Source organism: Oncorhynchus kisutch, linkage group LG19, assembly GCF_002021735.2.
Source record: "Oncorhynchus kisutch isolate 150728-3 linkage group LG19, Okis_V2, whole genome shotgun sequence".
Lineage (NCBI taxonomy): Eukaryota > Metazoa > Chordata > Actinopteri > Salmoniformes > Salmonidae > Oncorhynchus > Oncorhynchus kisutch.
In genome coordinates, this window is record NC_034192.2 from 62,813,805 (window position 1) to 62,837,072 (window position 23,268).

Here is a 23,268-nt window from a genome sequence, read left to right on the forward strand (position 1 = left end):
GCGGTTTTATATGTTAACCAATGGGACACAATGTTACCGTTTCTAATAGTGATGTGTCTACTACTCCGGGCACAGACAACAAACTAACAATGGCTGGGGGCATCAAATCGAGCATGTAGAAAATACTACATTCTGAGCGATAGATAGGAAACGAAAAGAGGTTGGGTTTGTTGTCACTAATGTTGTAGAGACAAACATCTGTGTGTACCACGACGATGACGATCAAGGTAGCCAATAGGAAAGATGAATAAAAGAGTCATTCCATGAGAGATGGTTAAGAGTAGGTTACAGACATTGGGTTGGGGTCGAGGTTGGGGTCGATGTTGGGGTCGAGGTTGGGTTTCGATGTTGGGGTCGAGATTGGGGTCGAGGTTGGGGTCGGGGTCGAGGTCGGGATCGAGGTTGGGGTCGAGATTGGGGTCGAGGTTGGGGTCGGGGTCGAGGTCGGGATCGAGGTTGGGATCGAGGTTGGGATCGAGGTTGGGATCGAGGTTGGGATCGAGGTTGGGATCGAGGTTGGGGTCGAGGTTGGGGTCGAGGTTGGGGTCGATGTTGGGATCGAGGTTGGGATCGATGTTGGGATCGAGGTTGGGATCGGGGTTGGGGTCGAGGTTGGGATCGGACGATAGGAGTAGGTTTTTGTTAAATGACCAAACTCTTGCTGAAGCAAGGCCCCGTATTCTGCATACAATACTCTAAATGCACAGTCTGCTTTTGTTTTGTTTTGTATTTGATCAAGTTTCACTTGATTTTGCACTTATTTTTTTCATTCCATATTCCTATTGGCTCACACAGTATTGGACTAACTTTGATTGGCTGAAACAGGTGTCATTCACACAGAAATCACACTCTTTCTCCATAATCTGCATAGTAACAGTTAGAGACCGCCGCCACACACTGAACACACTATAATAGGCTTTCATATGTTATACAGTTAAAAACAATTATCAGTAAATATAACTGTTGAACTTCAACCCTCTGGAGGGATTGTATTTCAAGGCTGGGGGGTCACCAAGGCCACGGACATCATTCCACATCTCTCCCTCCGGCCCCGTAGCGGATCACAAACAGAACAGGACCACAGGAAACACAGGAGTGGTTCTATCCTTGTCCCCTAAACACAGGGTAGCCTAGTGGTTAGAGTGTTGGACTTGTATCCTTGTCCCCTAAACACAGGGTAGCCTAGTGGTTAGAGTGTTGGACTTGTATCCTTGTCCCCTAAACACAGGGTAGCCTAGTGGTTAGAGTGTTGGACTTGTATCCTTGTCCCCTAAACACAGGGTAGCCTAGTGGTTAGTGTTGGACTTGTATCCTTGTCCCCTAAACACAGGGTAGCCTAGTGGTTAGAGTGTTGGACTTGTATCCTTGGCCCCTAAACACAGGGTAGCCTAGTGGTTAGAGTGTTGGACTTGTATCCTTGTCCCCTAAACACAGGGTAGCCTAGTGGTTAGAGTGTTGGACTTGTATCCTTGTCCCCTAAACACAGGGTAGCCTAGTGGTTAGAGTGTTGGACTTGTATCCTTGTCCCCTAAACACAGGGTAGCCTAGTGGTCAGAGTGTTGGACTTGTATCCTTGTCCCCTAAACACAGGGTAGCCTAGTGGTTAGAGTGTTGGACTTGTATCCTTGTCCCCTAAACACAGGGTAGCCTAGTGGTTAGAGTGTTGGACTTGTATCCTTGTCCCCTAAACACAGGGTAGCCTAGTGGTTAGAGTGTTGGACTTGTATCCTTGGCCCCTAAACACAGGGTAGCCTAGTGGTTAGAGTGTTGGACTTGTATCCTTGTCCCCTAAACACAGGGTAGCCTAGTGGTTAGAGTGTTGGACTTGTATCCTTGTCCCCTAAACACATAGGACTATATATGACCGCTGCATCTGCAGATTACTGACGAGTCACATGTGGGCTGTATTCATTAGACACCAAAACAGAAGAAAAAAAGGGTGTGAAACAAGAAGGGACTACCTGAGCTCGTCCAATAAGGATTTTTTTCCCCTTTGCACAGCGTTTTGCTACAGTGTTCCCTAATGAATACAACCCTGACAAATCTCTGACTGACAGTGACAGCTGGTATTATGGTGCCTTGGCACCTTGGGTAAGCAGGAATAACCTTCTCACTGTCACGCCTGTGTCTTAAATGGCATCCTATTCACTATGGGTAAACACATTTCGCTGGGTGTTTTTTCTTCCTTGTCTCGCAACGAGTGTTGTTGTCAGAACATTCACAACGAGTGTTGTTGTCAGAACATTCACAACGAGTGTTGTTGTCAGAACATTCACAACGAGTGTTGTTGTCAGAACATTCACAACGAGTGTTGTTGTCAGAACATTCACAACGAGTGTTGTTGTCAGAACATTCACAACGAGTGTTGTTGTCAGAACATTCACAACGAGTGTTGTTGTCAGAACATTCACAACGAGTGTTGTTGTCAGAACATTCACAACAAGAAAAGGTGAAATGAGAGAAGAAAAAAAAAAACGTCCAAATGCTACCGAACTGTTAGAAATCATCGGTATATCGGATAGGGTGGTATTTCAGATGTTGCCCCTGTAGGGATCAGTCTCGAGTAACCCCACCCCCCCTCCCTCCCTTCCTCTGTGAGTCCAACCTGCCCATCAACACAGGATGGCTCTGTCCCAAATATTAGTTCTTCGTGTATTTTAACAGTACTTTGGGGCAGCCAGGTAGCCTAGTGGTTAGAGTGTAGAGGGGGTAGGTAGCCTAGTGGTTAGAGTGTAGAGGGGGCAGGTAGCCTAGTGGTTAGAGTGTAGAGGGGGTAGGTAGCCTAGTGGTTAGAGTGTAGAGGGGGTAGGTAGCCTAGTGGTTAGAGTGTAGAGGGGGCAGGTAGCCTAGTGGTTAGAGTGTAGAGGGGGCAGGTAGCCTAGTGGTTAGAGTGTAGAGGGGGTAGGTAGCCTAGTGGTTAGAGTGTAGAGGGGGCAGGTAGCCTAGTGGTTAGAGTGTAGAGGGGGTAGGTAGCCTAGTGGTTAGAGTGTAGAGGGGGCAGGTAGCCTAGTGGTTAGAGTGTAGAGGGGGCAGGTAGCCTAGTGGTTAGAGTGTAGAGGGGGTAGGTAGCCTAGTGGTTAGAGTGTAGAGGGGGTAGGTAGCCTAGTGGTTAGAGTGTAGAGGGGGCAGGTAGCCTAGTGGTTAGAGTGTAGAGGGGGTAGGTAGCCTAGTGGTTAGAGTGTAGAGGGGGCAGGTAGCCTAGTGGTTAGAGTGTAGAGGGGGCAGGTAGCCTAGTGGTTAGAGTGTAGAGGGGGTAGGTAGCCTAGTGGTTAGAGTGTAGAGGGGGCAGGTAGCCTAGTGGTTAGAGTGTAGAGGGGGTAGGTAGCCTAGTGGTTAGAGTGTAGAGGGCGGCAGGTAGCCTAGAGGTTAGAGTGTAGAGGGGTCAGGGTAGCCTAGTGGGTAGAGTGTTGGTGGCGGCAGGGTAGCCTAGAGGTTAGAGTGTAGAGGGCGGCGGGTAGCCTAGAGGTTAGAGTGTAGAGGGCGGCAGGTAGCCTAGTGGTTAGAGTGTAGAGGGTGGCAGGGTAGCCTAGTGGTTAGAGCGTAGAGGGCGGCAGGGTAGCCTAGTGGTTAGAGCGTTGGACTAGTAACCGAAAAGGTTGCTATATCAAATCCCTGAGCTGACAAGGTGAAAATCTGTCGTTCTGCCCCTTGAACAAGGCTGTTAACCCACTGTTACCCCTGAACAAGGCTGTTAACCCACTGTTACCCCTGAACAAGGCTGTTAATCCACTGTTACCCCTGAACAAGGCTGTTAACCCACTGTTACCCTGAACAAGGCTGTTAACCCACTGTTACTAGGCCGTCATTGTAATTAAGAATTTGTTCTTAACTGTTACATTTTTAAAAAACAAGAGGGGGAGATTTCTTGAGTTTGAAAAAAAAAAGGAACAAATATATTGATAATTAATATTGACGAACAACAAAATGTGTGTATCAACAATATGTCTCATGTACCCCTCCTTTAATTCTGCGTTATTTAAATCATTGAACACAAAACAAAATAAAGGCGATGACACTAAATTATATCAACGTTGTTTACGTGGTCTCTTTCCATTTAATGTCACATTACAACAGTAAGAAGGGCCTAGTTACTGTACAAGTTGTAGAGGCTAATCTGGGATATTACAACGGTAAGAAGGGCCTAGTTACTGTACAAGTTGTAGAGGCTAATCTGGGATATGACAACAGCAAGAAGGGCCTAGGTACTGTAGAAGTTGTAGAGGCTAATCTGGAAAAGGGCCTAGGTACATGTTGTGGAGGCTAATCTGGAATATTACAACGGTAAGAAGGGCCTAGGTACTGTAGAAGTTGTAGAGGCTAATATGGGATATTACAACAGTAAGAAGGGCCTAGGTACTGTACAAGTTGTAGAGGCTAATATGGGATATTACAACAGTAAGAAGGGCCTAGGTACTGTAGAAGTTGTAGAGGCTAATCTGGGATATTACAACAGTAAGAAGGGCCTAGGTACTGTACAAGTTGTAGAGGCTAATCTGGGATATTACAACAGTAAGAAGGGCCTAGGTACTGTACAAGTTGTAGAGGCTAATCTGGGATATTACAACGGTAAGAAGGGCCTAGGTACTGTACAAGTTGTAGAGGCTAATCTGGGATATTACAACGGTAAGAAGGGCCTAGGTACTGTACAAGTTGTAGAGGCTAATCTGGGATATTACAACAGTAAGAAGGGCCTAGGTACTGTACAAGTTGTAGAGGCTAATCTGGGATATTACAACGGTAAGAAGGGCCTAGTTACTGTACAAGTTGTAGAGGCTAATCTGGGATATTACAACGGTAAGAAGGGCCTAGTTACTGTACAAGTTGTAGAGGCTAATCTGGGATATTACAACAGTAAGAAGGGCCTAGTTACTGTACAAGTTGTAGAGGCTAATCTGGGATATTACAACGGTAAGAAGGGCCTAGTTACTGTACAAGTTGTAGAGGCTAATCTGGGACATTACAACAGTAAGAAGGGCCTAGTTACTGTACAAGTTGTAGAGGCTAATCTGGGATATTACAACGGTAAGAAGGGCCTAGTTACTGTACAAGTTGTAGAGGCTAATCTGGGATATTACAACGGTAAGAAGGGCCTAGTTACTGTACAAGTTGTAGAGGCTAATCTGGGATATTACAACGGTAAGAAGGGCCTAGTTACTGTACAAGTTGTAGAGGCTAATCTGGGATATTACAACAGTAAGAAGGGCCTAGGTACTGTACAAGTTGTAGAGGCTAATCTGGGATATTACAACAGTAAGAAGGGCCTAGTTACTGTACAAGTTGTAGAGGCTAATCTGGGATATTACAACGGTAAGAAGGGCCTAGTTACTGTACAAGTTGTAGAGGCTAATCTGGGATATTACAACGGTAAGAAGGGCCTAGTTACTGTACAAGTTGTAGAGGCTAATCTGGGATATTACAACAGTAAGAAGGGCCTAGTTACTGTACAAGTTGTAGAGGCTAATCTGGGACATTACAACAGTAAGAAGGGCCTAGTTACTGTACAAGTTGTAGAGGCTAATCTGGGATATTACAACGGTAAGAAGGGCCTAGTTACTGTACAAGTTGTAGAGGCTAATCTGGGATATTACAACGGTAAGAAGGGCCTAGTTACTGTACAAGTTGTAGAGGCTAATCTGGGATATTACAACGGTAAGAAGGGCCTAGTTACTGTACAAGTTGTAGAGGCTAATCTGGGATATTACAACAGTAAGAAGGGCCTAGTTACTGTACAAGTTGTAGAGGCTAATCTGGGATATTACAACAGTAAGAAGGGCCTAGTTACTGTACAAGTTGTAGAGGCTAATCTGGGATATTACAACAGTAAGAAGGGCCTAGGTACTGTACAAGTTGTAGAGGCTAATCTGGGATATTACAACAGTAAGAAGGGCCTAGTTACTGTACAAGTTGTAGAGGCTAATCTGGGATATTACAACAGTAAGAAGGGCCTAGTTACTGTACAAGTTGTAGAGGCTAATCTGGGATATTACAACAGTAAGAAGGGCCTAGTTACTGTACAAGTTGTAGAGGCTAATCTGGGATATTACAACAGTAAGAAGGGCCTAGTTACTGTACAAGTTGTAGAGGCTAATCTGGGATATTACAACAGTAAGAAGGGCCTAGTTACTGTACAAGTTGTAGAGGCTAATCTGGGATATTACAACAGTAAGAAGGTTCTAGGTACTGTACAAGTTGTAGAGGCTAATCTAGGACATTACAACGGTAAGAAGGGCCTAGGTACTGTAGAAGTTGTAGAGGCTAATCTGGGATATTACAACAGTAAGAAGGGCCTAGTTACTGTACAAGTTGTAGAGGCTAATCTGGGATATTACAACAGTAAGAAGGGCCTAGTTACTGTACAAGTTGTAGAGGCTAATCTGGGATATTACAACAGTAAGAAGGGCCTAGGTACTGTACAAGTTGTAGAGGCTAATCTGGGATATTACAACAGTAAGAAGGGCCTAGTTACTGTACAAGTTGTAGAGGCTAATCTGGGATATTACAACAGTAAGAAGGGCCTAGTTACTGTACAAGTTGTAGAGGCTAATCTGGGATATTACAACAGTAAGAAGGGCCTAGTTACTGTACAAGTTGTAGAGGCTAATCTGGGATATTACAACAGTAAGAAGGGCCTAGGTACTGTACAAGTTGTAGAGGCTAATCTGGGATATTACAACAGTAAGAAGGGCCTAGTTACTGTACAAGTTGTAGAGGCTAATCTGGGATATTACAACAGTAAGAAGGGCCTAGTTACTGTACAAGTTGTAGAGGCTAATCTGGGATATTACAACGGTAAGAAGGGCCTAGTTACTGTACAAGTTGTAGAGGCTAATCTGGGATATTACAACAGTAAGAAGGGCCTAGTTACTGTACAAGTTGTAGAGGCTAATCTGGGATATTACAACAGTAAGAAGGGCCTAGTTACTGTACAAGTTGTAGAGGCTAATCTGGGATATTACAACGGTAAGAAGGGCCTAGGTACTGTAGAAGTTGTAGAGGCTAATCTGGGATATGACAACAGCAAGAAGGGCCTAGGTACTGTAGAAGTTGTAGAGGCTAATATGGGATATTACAACAGTAAAATGGGCCTAGGTACTGTAGAAGTTGTAGAGGCTAATCTGGAAAAGGGCCTAGATAAATGTTGTGGAGCCTAATCTGGGATATTACAACAGTAAAATGGGCCTAGGTACTGTAGAAGTTGTAGAGGCTAATCTGGAAAAGGGCCTAGGTACATGTTGTGGAGGCTAATCTGGAATATTACAACAGTAAGAAGGGCCTAGGTACTGTAGAAGTTGTAGAAGTTGTAGAGGCTAATCTGGGATATTACAACAGTAAGAAGGGCCTAGGTACTGTAGAAGTTGTAGAGGCTAATATGGGATATTACAACAGTAAGAAGGGCCTAGGTACTGTAGAAGTTGTAGAGGCTAATCTGGGATATTACAACAGAAAGTAGACTTTGTACATTTTGTACAGGCTAATCATAGAATACCTAAATCAACAGTGTTTTATTGTCATCATACATTATGCTACTCCGGTTGCCCTGGTTCTTATACATAGTCTTTTATATGACAGGGGGAAAGGGACTACGACGTCATACTAACTCAGAATCATTTAATTCAGCAAACCAGCAGCCACCAAGAGAAAATCAATACAGATAGCAGCTAACAAGAAAACACAAGTCTGTCAGGCAGACCTGTGGGCTTTCTGAGCCTCTTCAGCCATCTGACTGGTGTCTGTAAACGATACTCTGTCTGCATCTTAAATTGGCTCTCCCTATTCCCTAAATAGTGCACTACTTTTTGACCAAGACCCATAGGTATCTGAACAAAAGTAGTGCACTATATAGGGAATCGGGAGTGTCATTTGGGATGCACATCTCCATCTCACAACATGAGAACCAACTATATTGATTCTAGAGTTAAACATCTACTAGCTTCATTCACATGAATCTATTTTGATAATTCATTTTGTCGTGAGAACATAGACAAATCAAATCAAATGCATTTATAAAGCCCTTCATACATCAGCTGATATCTCAAAGTGCTGTACAGAAACCCAGCCTAAAACCCCAAACAGCAAGCAATGCAGGTGTAGAAGCACGGTGGCTAGGAAAAACTCCCTACAAAGGCCAGAACCTAGGAAGAAACCTAGAGAGGAACCAGGCTATGAGGGGTGGCCAGTCCTCTTCTGGCTGTGCCGGGTGGAGATTATAACAGAACATGGCCAAGATGTTCAAATGTTCATAAATGACCAGCAGGGTCAAGTAATAATAATCACAGTGGTTGTCGAGGGTGCAACAAGTCAGCACCTCAGGAGTAAATGTCAGTTGGCTTTTCATATCCGATCATTCAGAGTATCTCTACCACTCCTGCTATCTCTAGAGAGTTGAAAACAGCAGGTCTGGGACTGGTAGCACGTCCACTGAAGTAGCCTACATATTGTGGCAGCTGTACACATGTAAATGAAGGAGGAGAATTATTGGTGATTTACGGCCATGCATAGACTGCCACCTGTAGGAACTAATAGAGGGGAGTTTTAATGACCTGTATCTTCACCTGTAGTAATCTAACATACCACTAGGTGGCAGTACAACACAGGTCAGATATGGACAGGTCTTATTTTTCTTTCTTTCTTTTATAGTTGAAACTGCTTTTTTTATTGCAGAAAAACCAGTGTACTTACAAGAAATATACAAACAGACAATGATAAAATATGCTAGAAAGGGTTATAACAAATTACACATTATACAAAGACCTTAGAGGATGCGCTCATATTGATTGTTTTAACAGCTTTCTGATTAGAAGAATGTTGAATGGTCTTGATGTACTGCTCGGATTGCTTCTAGAAAACACAGAAGAGTGGTTATTTATTAGTGAATTTACATTCATGAATATTACATTTTGCCATTAGCGCAATTAGTTTTGAGGTAAAAATAGTTTTTTTTTTTATCCCTATTACGGTTAAAGAAACCGAGCAGCACATTCTCCCATAAAACAAACAAATTTAAAAAGTAATCAAGAATATCAACAATTATAAAACTATGAATATCTTTCCATAATTTCTTTACATGTAGACAATGTCAAAATAAATGCAAATCTGTTTCTAGATGCTCAACATAAAAAGTACCGTTAATGTTGATGTATTTTTTGGGAGTTTCTTCAAGTAATAATTCACAGGGTCATAATCATGGATCATTCTGAAAGAGAGACCTGACCTTGTTAAACAAGCAGGTATTTGTGTGGTAATAATTATACTTTTTTCCCCAACAGGTATTATTGACAAATATATTCCAGTAAATTGTGACGTAAGGAATAGATACAGGGTGGCAGGGTAGCCTAGTGGTTAGAGTGTAGAGGCGGCAGGGTAGCCTAGTGGTTAGAGTGTAGAGGCGGCAGGGTAGCCTAGTGGTTAGAGGGTAGAGGTGGCAGGGTAGCCTAGTGGTTAGAGGGTAGAGGTGGCAGGGTAGCCTAGTGGTTAGAGGGTAGAGGTGGCAGGGTAGCCTAGTGGTTAGAGTGTAGAGGCGGCAGGGTAGCCTAGTGGTTAGAGGGTAGAGGTGGCAGGGTAGCCTAGTGGTTAGAGTGTAGAGGCGGCAGGGTAGCCTAGTGGTTAGAGTGTAGAGGTGGCAGGGTAGCCTAGTGGTTAGAGTGTAGAGGTGGCAGGGTAGCCTAGTGGTTAGAGTGTAGAGGCGGCAGGGTAGCCTAGTGGTTAGAGGGTAGAGGCGGCAGGGTAGTCTAGTGGTTAGAGTGTAGAGGCGGCAGCGTAGCCTAGTGGTTAGAGTGTAGAGGCGGCAGGGTGGCCTAGTGGTTAGAGGGTAGAGGCGGCAGGGTAGCCTAGTGGTTAGAGTGTAGAGGTGGCAGGGTAGCCTAGTGGTTAGAGGGTAGAGGCGGCAGGGTAGCCTAGTGGTTAGAGGGTAGAGGTGGCAGGGTAGCCTAGTGGTTAGAGGGTAGAGGTGGCAGGGTAGCCTAGTGGTTAGAGGGTAGAGGTGGCAGGGTAGCCTAGTGGTTAGAGGGTAGAGGCGGCAGGGTAGCCTAGTGGTTAGAGCGTTGGACTAGTAACCAGAAGGTTGTCAGTTCAAACCCCCGAGCTGACAAGGTACAAATCTGTCGTTCTGCCCCTGAACAGGCAGTTAACCCACTGTTCCCAGGCCGTCATTGAAAATAAGAATTTGTTCTTAACTGACTTGCCTGGTTAAATAAAGGTAAAATTTAAAAATAAAAATAAATCCCTTTGATCTGTTAGATCTGTTGTTCTGAGGGAACAAGGAGAAACACTCTCTCTATTGGATAGTCAACTGGATTAAGCGAAGGTAGGTCAACAAGGTGAGGTCTGGTTACACCTCGAAATAACATGAGTGTTCCAGATGGAATAGTATCAGAGACTACGGAGAACTCTCTAGGAGGGGAGGTCAACAAGGTGAGGTCTGGTTACACCTCTAAATAACATGAGAGTTACAGATGGAATAGCATCAAAGACTACGGAGAACTCTCTAGGAGGGGAGGTCAACAAGGTGAGGTCTGGTTACACCTCTAAATAACATGAGCGTTCCAGATAGAATAGCATCAAAGACTACGGCCAACAGTTACAGGGATATTGTAACGAAATACAAATGACTCATCATTGAGTAACAATCGTTCTACATTAAAAAGTTAATGAAGACTTTCTATACAAAATATCCTTATTGTTCCAAATGAAACACCTATACGGGAAATGATTATGTTTATATATTTGCGACCACGCTAAGAATACTTGTCTATGAAAAGCATATCATTTTTGTAGGAATCATATCAATGTAATAGTTACAAAGTAACATAAAATTGAAGCCACCAAAACGGGAGAAGATATAATGAGGGATGAAATTTCAAATTGAAGTTGGATTCCTAAAGAAATGTTTAGCCCAATTTATCTTAAAAAGTATTATTCAAAGTAGGAAAATCTAAAATATGTAGACGACCATATTCATATGTGTTCATAACGACAGATTTCCTAAATATAATGTGTACGATTTTTCCAGATGAAGCTGAAAAGCATCTGGTCAAGCGCTATGTTGTTGTCAAGATGTAGGGGACTGGGCTGTATGTAGGGGACTGGGCTGCATGTAGGGGACTGGGCTGTATGTAGGGGACTGGGCTGTATGTAGGGGACTGGGCTGTATGTAGGGGACTGGGCTGTATGTAGGGGACTGGGCTGTATATAGGGACTGGGCTGTATATAGGGACTGGGCTGCATGTAGGGACTGGGCTGTATGTAGGGACTGGGCTGCATGTAGGGACTGGGCTGCATGTAGGGACTGGGCTGCATGTAGGGACTGGGCTGCATGTAGGGACTGGGCTGTATGTAGGGACTGGGCTGCATGTAGAGGACTGGGCTGTATGTAGGGACTGGGCTGCATGTAGAGGACTGGGCTGTATGTAGGGACTGGGCTGCATGTAGGGACTGGGCTGCATGTAGGGACTGGGCTGCATGTAGGGACTGGGCTGCATGTAGGGACTGGGCTGCATGTAGGGACTGGGCTGCATGTAGGGACTGGGATGCATGTAGGGACTGGGCTGTATGTAGGGGACTGGGCTGTATGTAGGGGACTGGGCTGTGTAAGGGACTGGTCTGTGTAGGGGACTGGGCTGTATGTAGGGACTGGTCTGTGTAGGGGACTGGGCTGTATATAGGGGACTGGGCTGTATGTAGGGACTGGGCTGTATGTAGGGACTGGGCTGTATGTAGGGGACTGGGCTGCATGTAGGGGACTGGGCTGTATGTAGGGGACTGGGCTGTATGTAGGGACTGAACTGTATGTAGGGGACTGGGCTGTATGTAGGGGACTGGGCTGTATGTAGGGACTGGGCTGCATGTAGGTGACTGGGCTGTATGTAGGGGACTGGGCTGTATATAGGGGACTGGGCTGTATATAGGGGACTGGGCTGTATGTAGGGACTGGGCTGCATGTAGGGGACTGGGCTGTATGTAGGGGACTGGGCTGTATATAGGGGACTGGGCTGTATGTAGGGGACTGGGCTGTATGTAGGGGACTGGGCTGTAGGTAGGGACTGGACTGTATGTAGGGGACTGGGCTGTATGTAGGGACTGGGCTGTATATAGGGAATGGGCTGTATGTAGGGACTGGGCTGTATGTAGGGGACTGGGCTGTATGTAGGGACTGGGCTGTATGTAGGGACTGGGCTGCATGTAGGGACTGGGCTGCATGTAGGGACTGGGCTGCATGTAGGGACTGGGCTGTATGTAGGGACTGGGCTGCATGTAGGGACTGGGCTGCATGTAGGGACTGGGCTACATGTAGGGACTGGGCTGTATGTAGGGACTGGGCTGCATGTAGGGACTGGGCTGCATGTAGGGACTGGGCTGCATGTAGGGACTGGGCTGCATGTAGGGACTGGGCTGTATGTAGGGACTGGGCTGCATGTAGGGACTGGGCTGTATGTAGGGACTGGGCTGCATGTAGGGACTGGGCTGCATGTAGGGACTGGGCTGCATGTAGGGACTGGGCTGTATGTAGGGGACTGGGCTGCATGTAGGGACTGGGCTGCATGTAGAGGACTGGGCTGTATGTAGGGACTGGGCTGCATGTAGGGACTGGGCTGCATGTAGGGACTGGGCTGCATGTAGGGACTGGGCTGTATGTAGGGGACTGGGCTGTATGTAGGGACTGGTCTGTGTAGGGGACTGGGCTGTATGTAGGGACTGGTCTGTGTAGGGGACTGGGCTGTATGTAGGGACTGGTCTGTGTAGGGGACTGGGCTGTATATAGGGGACTGTGCTGTATGTAGGGACTGGGCCGTATGTAGGGACTGGTCTGTGTAGGGGACTGGTCTGTGTAGGGACTGGGCTGTATTTAGGGACTGGGCCGTATGTAGGGACTGGGCCGTATGTAGGGACTGGGCTGCATGTAGGGGACTGGGCTGTATGTAGGGGACTGGGCTGTATGTAGGGACTGAACTGTATGTAGGGGACTGGGCTGTATGTAGGGGACTGGGCTGTATGTAGGGACTGGGCTGCATGTAGGGGACTGGGCTGTATGTAGGGACTGGGCTGTATGTAGGGGACTGGGCTGTATATAGGGGACTGGGCTGTATGTAGGGACTGGGCTGCATGTAGGGGACTGGGCTGTATGTAGGGGACTGGGCTGTATGTAGGGGACTGGGCTGTATGTAGGGGACTGGGCTGCATGTAGGGACTGGGCTGCATGTAGGGGACTGGGCTGCATGTAGGGGACTGGGCTGCATGTAGGGGACTGGGCTGTATGTAGGGACTGGGCTGTATGTAGGGGACTGGGCTGTATATAGGGGACTGGGCTGTATGTAGGGACTGGGCTGCATGTAGGGGACTGGGCTGTATGTCGAGACCGGGCTGTATGTAGGGACTGGGCTGTATGTAGGGGACTGGGCTGTATGTAGGGGACTGGGCTGTATGTAGGGACTGGGCTGTATGTAGGGACTAGGCTGCATGTAGGGGACTGGGCTGTGTGTAGGCACTGGGCTGCATGTAGGGGACTGGGCTGCATGTAGGGACTGGGCTGTATGTAGGGGACTGGGCTGCATGTAGGGACTGGGCTGCATGTAGGGACTGGGCTGTATGTAGGGGATTGGGCTGTATGTAGGGGACTGGGCTGTATGTAGGGACCGGGCTCCAGTATTTATGCTGCAGTAGTTTATGTGTCGGGGGGCTGGGGTCAGTTTGTTATATCTGGAGTACTTCTCCTGTCCTATTCGGTGTCCTGTGTGAATCTAAGTGTGCGTTCTCTAATTCTCTCCTTCTCTCTTTCTTTCTCTCTCTCGGAGGACCTGAGCCCTAGGACCATGCCCCAGGACTACCTGACATGATGACTCCTTGCTGTCCCCAGTCCACCTGGCCATGCTGCTGTTCCAGTTTCAACTGACCTGAGCCCTAGGACCATGCCCCAGGACTACCTGACATGATGACTCCTTGCTGTCCCCAGTCCACCTGGCCATGCTGCTGCTCCAGTTTCAACTTCCACCTGACTGTGCTGCTGCTCCAGTTTCAACTGTTCTGCCTTATTATTATTCGGCCATGCTGGTCATTTATGAACATTTGAACATCTTGGCCATGTTCTGTTATAATCTCCACCCGGCACAGCCAGAAGAGGACTGGCCACCCCACATAGCCTGGTTCCTCTCTAGGTTTCTTCCTAGGTATCGGCCTTTCTAGGGAGTTTTTCCTAGCCACCGTGCTTCTACACCTGCATTGCTTGCTGTTTGGGGTTTTAGGCTGGGTTTCTGTACAGCACTTTGAGATATCAGCTGATGTACGAAGGGCTATATAAATAAATTTGATTTGGGCTGTATGTAGGGACTGGGCTACATGTAGGGGACTGGGCTGCATGTAGGGGACTGGGCTGCATGTAGGGGACTGGGCTGTATGTAGGGACTGGGCTGCATGTAGGGGACTGGGCTGCATGTAGGGGACTGGGCTGTATGTAGAGACCGAGCTGTATGTAGGGGACTGGGCTGTATGTAGGGACTGGGCTGCATGTAGGGACTGGGCTGTATGTAGGGGACTGGGCTGTATGTAGGGGACTGGGCTGTATATAGGGGACTGGGCTGTATGTAGGGGACTGGGCTGCATGTAGGGGACTGGGCTGCATGTAGGGGACTGGGCTGTATGTAGGGGACTGGGCTGCATGTAGGGGACTGGGCTGCATGTAGGGGACTGGGCTGTATATGTAGGGGACTGGGCTGTGTATAGGGGACTGGGCTGTATATGTAGGGGACTGGGCTGTGTATAGGGGACTGGGCTGTATGTAGGGACTGGGTTGCATGTAGGGGACTGGGCTGTATGTAGGGACTGGGCTGCATGTAGGTGACTGGGCTCTATGTAGAGACCGGGCTGTATGTAGGGACTGGGCTGTATGTAGGGACTGGGCTGCATGTAGTGGACTGGGCTGCATGTAGTGGACTGGGCTGCATGTAGGGGACTGGTCTGTATGTAGGGACTGGGCTGTATGTAGGGGACTGGGCTGCATGTAGGGGACTGGGCTGTATGTAGGGACTGGGCTGCATGTAGGGACTGGGCTGCATGTAGGGGACTGGGCTGTATATGGGGACTGGGCTGTATATAGGGACTGGGCTGTATGTAGGGGACTGGGCTGTATATAGGGGACTGGGCTGTAAGTAGGGACTGGACTGTATATAGGGACTGGGCTGTATGTAGGGACTAGGCTGCATGTAGGGGACTGGGCTGTGTGTAGGGACTGGGCTGTATATAGGGACTGGGCTGTATGTAGGGACTGGGCTGTATGTAGGGACTAGGCTGCATGTAGGGGACTGGGCTGTGTGTAGGGACTGGGCTGTATATAGGGACTGGGCTGTATGTAGGGACTCGGCTGCATGTAGGGGACTGGGCTGCATGTAGGGGACTGGGCTGCATGTAGGGGACTGGGCTGTATGTAGGGGACTGGGCTGTATGTAGGGACTGGGCTGTGTGTAGGGGACTGGGCTGTGTGTAGGGGACTGGGCTGTATGTAGGGACTGGGCTGTGTGTAGGGGACTGGGCTGTATGTAGGAATCTGGTCAACATCTTTCAAAAAGAGGGTGGTGTCATCTGCAAGCTGACTGATGATAATATCTCTGTCGGCAATAGAGATCCATTTTAATATCTCTGTCGGCAATAGAGATCCCTTTTAATATCTCTGTCGGCAATAGAGATCCCTTTTAATATCTCTGTCGGCAATAGAGATCCATTTTAATATCTCTGTCGGCAATAGAGATCCATTTTAATATCTCTGTCGGCAATAGAGATCCATTTTAATATCTCTGTCGGCAATAGAGATCCAGAGGAATCCAATAGAGATTAATTTTATCCATTTTAATCTTAGTTTAGTCGTTGTACAAGGTTTACATGTCACACAAAAAAAGTCACACTTTAAACTGTCAAATAACAAACACAAGAATTGCCAGTCCCTCTTTACCTAAAGTTTGGTAAGTATGTATTTATGTTGTTCAAATACCTCAATTGTTTTCACAGGGTCTGTTCATCCCTCACCGTTGTTCTGTTTGGTCCGTGCACTGCAGCAGGAAAACGTAAACGTAGACCAGGAGTGTTGTTAGTGAATAGTCCCAGTAGAGGTCTTTAAAGAAGACATCTTCCTTCACATTTAGCAGGATGGCTTTCCTCAGCTCAGTGCGAGGTTTGTTGTTTTAACAAGAAAGGTGACATGCAGAAAACAATCAAACGTTATGAACGGGAGAAAACAGAGAATGTATCAACCAAGACGAGCTTTAATTGGATTTTATCTTTCACAACTATCTGATTAGTTAGGGAGAGTATATGTTGAACCGCAGATGACTGTATATTTTTTTTTAAATTACACATCCAAAGTGTTTCTGGATCTGTTGTTAGCCAGGAAGCTAACATTATAACTAGATGGTGTTGTGTTTGTGATTTGGCTGGTTGGCTGATTGTTTCAAGTTGTTTTATGGAGTTAGGTAGCCTATGTGCTACAAAAAAATACTATTTATTTGGTCCAGTGTTTAACCAGTAGCGCTACATTGTTACAGTAGATCGCCTCAACGTTTACAGGATGAATAACGTTAACAGTCGAAAACACCACGCTTTTTAAAGGAGTAACGTAACTTACTTGTATTTCACACCTGCGTGCATTTATTCTAAACATTACGTTATTTTTTTCTAGTGCTGCCACAAAAGAGGAGAGAAGTTAAAACTCTTAACTTTACTCCAGCGCTTTTCCTTCAAACTACATTCAGATATTATTTAATTAATGAACAATCCTAAAATGACTGTACAGTAAGTTAGTCGATGGCGTATGCATCCCAACATTGAGTGATTTGAAACGGTCAATATTCCCATTTCCTCTGTAGTTTTATAAAAACTACAGTCCCCTGCATGTAGGGGACTGGGCTGTATGTAGGGACTGGGCTGTATGTAGGGACTGAACTGTATGTAGGGGACTGGGCTGTATGTAGAGACCGGGCTGTATGTAGGGACTGGGCTGCATGTAGGGGACTGGGCTGTATGTAGGGGACTGGGCTGTATGTAGGGACTGGGCTGTATGTAGGGACTGGGCTGCATGTAGGGACTGGGCTGCATGTAGGGACTGGGCTGCATGTAGGGACTGGGCTGCATGTAGGGACTGGGCTGCATGTAGGGACTGGGCTGCATGTAGGGACTGGGCTGCATGTAGGGACTGGGCTGTATGTAGGGGACTGGGCTGTATGTAGGGGACTGGGCTGTATGTAGGGGACTGGGCTGTATGTAGGGGACTGGGCTGCATGTAGGGGACTGGGCTGCATGTAGGGGACTGGGCTGTGTATGTAGGGGACTGGGCTGTATGTAGGGACTGGGCTGTATGTAGGGACTGGGCTGCATGTAGGGACTGGGCTGCATGTAGGGACTGGGCTGCATGTAGGGACTGGGCTGCATGTAGGGACTGGGCTGCATGTAGGGACTGGGCTGCATGTAGGGACTGGGCTGCATGTAGGGACTGGGCTGTATGTAGGGGACTGGGCTGTATGTAGGGGACTGGGCTGTATGTAGGGGACTGGGCTGTATGTAGGGGACTGGGCTGCATGTAGGGGACTGGGCTGCATGTAGGGGACTGGGCTGTGTATGTAGGGGACTGGGCTGTGTATAGGGGACTGGGCTGTATATGTAGGGGACTGGGCTGTGTATAGGGGACTGGGCTGTATGTAGGGACTGGGTTGCATGTAGGGGACTGGGCTGTATGTAGGGACTGGGCTGCATGTAGGTGACTGGGCTCTATGTAGAGACCGGGCTGTATGTAGGGACTGGGCTGTATGTAGGGACTGGGCTGCATGTAGTGGACTGGGCTGTATGTGGGGACTGGGCTGCATGTAGGGGACTGGTCTGTATGTAGGGACTGGGCTGTATGTAGGGGACTGGGCTGCATGTAGGGGACTGGGCTGTATGTAGGGACTGGGCTGCATGTAGGGACTGGGCTGCATGTTGGGGACTGGGCTGTATATGGGGACTGGGCTGTATATAGGGACTGGGCTGTATGTAGGGGACTGGGCTGTATATAGGGGACTGGGCTGTAAGTAGGGACTGGACTGTATATAGGGACTGGGCTGTATGTAGGGACTAGGCTGCATGTAGGGGACTGGGCTGTGTGTAGGGACTGGGCTGTATATAGGGACTGGGCTGTATGTAGGGACTGGGCTGTATGTAGTGACTAGGCTGCATGTAGGGGACTGGGCTGCGTGTAGGGACTGGGCTGTATATAGGGACTGGGCTGTATGTAGGGGACTGGGCTGCATGTAGGGGACTGGGCTGCATGTAGGGGACTGGGCTGCATGTAGGGGACTGGGCTGCATTAGGGGACTGGGCTGTATGTAGGGGACTGGGCTGTATGTAGGGGACTGGGCTGTATAGTAGGGGACTGGGCTGTATATGTAGGGGACTGGGCTGTGGTGTAGGGGACTGGGCTGTATGTAGGGGACTGGGCTGTATGTAGAGACCGGGCTGTATGTAGAGACCGGGCTGTATGTAGAGACCGGGCTGTATGTAGAGACCGGGCTGTATGTAGAGACCGGGCTGTATGTAGGGGACTGGGCTGCATGTAGGGGACTGGGCTGCATGTAGGGGACTGGGCTGTATGTAGGGACTGGGCTGTATGTAGGGACTGAACTGTATGTAGGGGACTGGGCTGTATGTAGAGGACCGGGCTGTATGTAGGGACTGGGCTGCATGTAGGGGACTGGGCTGTATGTAGGGGACTGGGCTGTATGTAGGGGACTGGGCTGTATGTAGGGACTGGGCTGTATGTAGGGACTGGGGCTGTATGTAGGGACTGGGCTGCATGTAGGGACCTGGGCTGCATGTAGGGACTGGGCTGCATGTAGGGACTGGGCTGTATGTAGGGACTGGGCTGTATGTAGGGGACTGGGCTGTATGTAGGGGACTGGGCTGTATGTAGGGGACTGGGCTGCATGTAGGGGGACTGGGCTGCATGTAGGGGACTGGGCTGCATGTAGGGGACTGGGCTGTATATGTAGGGGACTGGGCTGTGTATAGGGGACTGGGCTGTATATGTAGGGGACTGGGCTGTGTATAGGGGACTGGGCTGTATGTAGAGACCGGGCTGTATGTAGAGACCGGGCTGTATGTAGGGGACTGGGCTGCATGTAGGGGACTGGGCTGCATGTAGGGGATTGGGCTGTATGTAGGGACTGGGCTGTATGTAGGGACTGAACTGTATGTAGGGGACTGGGCTGTATGTAGAGACCGGGCTGTATGTAGGGACTGGGCTGCATGTAGGGGACTGGGCTGTATGTAGGGGACTGGGCTGTATGTAGGGGACTGGGCTGTATGTAGGGACTGGGCTGTATGTAGGGACTGGGCTGCATGTAGGGACTGGGCTGCATGTAGGGACTGGGCTGCATGTAGGGACTGGGCTGCATGTAGGGACTGGGCTGTATGTAGGGACTGGGCTGTATGTAGGGGACTGGGCTGTATGTAGGGGACTGGGCTGTATGTAGGGGACTGGGCTGTATGTAGGGGACTGGGCTGCATGTAGGGGACTGGGCTGCATGTAGGGGACTGGGCTGTATATGTAGGGGACTGGGCTGTGTATAGGGGACTGGGCTGTATATGTAGGGGACTGGGCTGTGTATAGGGGACTGGGCTGTATGTAGGGACTGGGTTGCATGTAGGGGACTGGGCTGTATGTAGGGACTGGGCTGCATGTAGGGGACTGGGCTCTATGTAGAGACCGGGCTGTATGTAGGGACTGGGCTGTATGTAGGGACTGGGCTGCATGTAGTGGACTGGGCTGTATGTGGGGACTGGGCTACATGTAGGGGACTGGTCTGTATGTAGGGACTGGGCTGTATGTAGGGGACTGGGCTGCATGTAGGGGACTGGGCTGTATGTAGGGACTGGGCTGCATGTAGGGACTGGGCTGCATGTAGGGGACTGGGCTGTATATGGGGACTGGGCTGTATATAGGGACTGGGCTGTATGTAGGGGACTGGGCTGTATATAGGGGACTGGGCTGTAAGTAGGGACTGGACTGTATATAGGGACTGGGCTGTATGTAGGGACTAGGCTGCATGTAGGGGACTGGGCTGTGTGTAGGGACTGGGCTGTATATAGGGACTGGGCTGTATGTAGGGACTGGGCTGTATGTAGGGACTGGGCTGCATGTAGGGGACTGGGCTGTGTGTAGGGACTGGGCTGTATATAGGGACTGGGCTGTATGTAGGGACTGGGCTGCATGTAGGGACTGGGCTGCATGTAGGGGACTGGGCTGTATATGGGGACTGGGCTGTATGTAGGGGACTGGGCTGTATATAGGGGACTGGGCTGTAAGTAGGGACTGGACTGTATATAGGGACTGGGCTGTATGTAGGGACTAGGCTGCATGTAGGGGACTGGGCTGTGTGTAGGGACTGGGCTGTATATAGGGACTGGGCTGTATGTAGGGACTGGGCTGTATGTAGGGACTAGGCTGCATGTAGGGGACTGGGCTGTGTGTAGGGACTGGGCTGTATATAGGGACTGGGCTGTATGTAGGGACTCGGCTGCATGTAGGGGACTGGGCTGCATGTAGGGGACTGGGCTGCATGTAGGGGACTGGGCTGTATGTAGGGGACTGGGCTGTATGTAGGGACTGGGCTGTGTGTAGGGGACTGGGCTGTGTGTAGGGGACTGGGCTGTATGTAGGGACTGGGCTGTGTGTAGGGGACTGGGCTGTATGTAGGAATCTGGTCAACATCTTTCAAAAAGAGGGTGGTGTCATCTGCAAGCTGACTGATGATAATATCTCTGTCGGCAATAGAGATCCATTTTAATATCTCTGTCGGCAATAGAGATCCCTTTTAATATCTCTGTCGGCAATAGAGATCCCTTTTAATATCTCTGTCGGCAATAGAGATCCATTTTAATATCTCTGTCGGCAATAGAGATCCATTTTAATATCTCTGTCGGCAATAGAGATCCATTTTAATATCTCTGTCGGCAATAGAGATCCAGAGGAATCCAATAGAGATTAATTTTATCCATTTTAATCTTAGTTTAGTCGTTGTACAAGGTTTACATGTCACACAAAAAAAAGTCACACTTTAAACTGTCAAATAACAAACACAAGAATTGCCAGTCCCTCTTTACCTGAAGTTTGGTAAGTATGTATTTATGTTGTTCAAATACCTCAATTGTTTTCACAGGGTCTGTTCATCCCTCACCGTTGTTCTGTTTGGTCCGTGCACTGCAGCAGGAAAACGTAAACGTAGACCAGGAGTGTTGTTAGTGAATAGTCCCAGTAGAGGTCTTTAAAGAAGACATCTTCCTTCACATTTAGCAGGCTTTCCTCAGCTCAGTGCGAGGTTTGTTGTTTTAACAAGAAAGGTGACATGCAGAAAACAATCAAACGTTATGAACGGGAGAAAACAGAGAATGTATCAACCAAGACGAGCTTTAATTGGATTTTATCTTTCACAACTATCTGATTAGTTAGGGAGAGTATATGTTGAACCGCAGATGACTGTATATATTTTTTTTAAATTACACATCCAAAGTGTTTCTGGATCTGTTGTTAGCCAGGAAGCTAACATTATAACTAGATGGTGTTGTGTTTGTGATTTAGCTGGTTGGCTGATTGTTTCAAGTTGTTTTATGGAGTTAGGTAGCCTATGTGCTACAAAAAAAATACTATTTATTTGGTCCAGTGTTTAACCAGTAGCGCTACATTGTTACAGTAGATCGCCTCAACGTTTACAGGATGAATAACGTTAACAGTCGAAAACACCACGCTTTTTAAAGGAGTAACGTAACTTACTTGTATTTCACACCTGCGTGCATTTATTCTAAACATTACGTTATTTTTTTTCTAGTGCTGCCACAAAAAGAGGAGAGAAGTTAAAACTCTTAACTTTACTCCAGCGCTTTTCCTTCAAACTACAATCAGATATTATTTAATTAATGAACAATCCTAAAATGACTGTACAGTAAGTTAGTCGATGGCGTATGCATCCCAACATTGAGTGATTTGAAACTGTCAATATTCCCATTTCCTCTGTAGTTTTATAAAAAGTTGATTATCCATCGTCCATATGCTTATTATTTGACTCAATTGGGCAATATTTTGTGTGTGTGTGTGTGTGTGGAGTCTATTGTGTGGTTCCCAGCAGTCCTAATGTGTTAGTAATGTGTGACAGCAGAATGCCAACAACAGTAGGTATTACATAATTATACTGTGGCCATTGTGGGTGGGTGGGCTCCCCATATTATTGCTGAAGGTTTGGACGTGTGGTTGTGTGTAGCTAACTGTCCCTGTACTGCAATAATGCCTGTCCTATCCTTGAAGTGTTTTAACCTATATAATAGCTACTCTCACTCTGAGCTAACCTACTCCGCCCATACACACCTCTTATAGCTTATTTAGAGTGAGGTTTAGAGTGAACAGTACATGGCAGCCACTGAGTCAGTGCAGCAACACTGTCATTATAACACACAAGGAGCTGATAGGCTACTAGTCAGGAACAGGGTTATTGTATGTTGCAGGCCGAAGTAGTCATTATAAAACGTGTTGTTTGAATCCAGAATGCTGATTGGTTGAATTTGAAATTTTCCTTCCTTTATTTACCTTGAGAAGTCAGTTAAAGAACAAATTCTTATTTTCAACGACAGCCTAGGAACAGTGGGTTAAGTGCATTGTTCAGGGGCAGAACAACAGATTGTTTTTACCTTGTCAGCTCTGGGATTTGATCTTGCAACCTTCAAATGCTAGTCTAGTCTAGACACTTTTTTCAAGGGCACATGAAGTATATAAATTGACTGGCTGGGAAGTGGGACATTGTTCAATCTAGCGGAACAGGTATTACCCAGAAAGTGTGGGGGTGGCAGGTATACTATGTCATGCAATAAAATGCAAATTAATTACTTAAAAATCATGTGATTTTCTGGATATTTGTTTTAGATTCCGTCTCTCACAGTTGAAGTGCACCTATGATCAAATTACAGACCTCTACAAGCTTTGTAAGTAGGAAAACCTTCAAAATCAGCAGTGTATGAAATACATGTTCTCCTCACTGTATATAATATGCATTCAGCGCTGCTTGCTCCTTACCTTATTTTTAAAAAACAAAACAAGTTTATTTTATTTTTATCTCCAGTATTTTCCACTGACTTCCCCTACAATTTAACTATAACATTTTGATTTTTGCAACTTGAAAAGCCAACTCTTCCTCCGTTTAAACTACCTCATAGATTGGACCCCCTCTGGACCAATCACATCTGACCTTGAATATGTGGACATCTATAAGTACC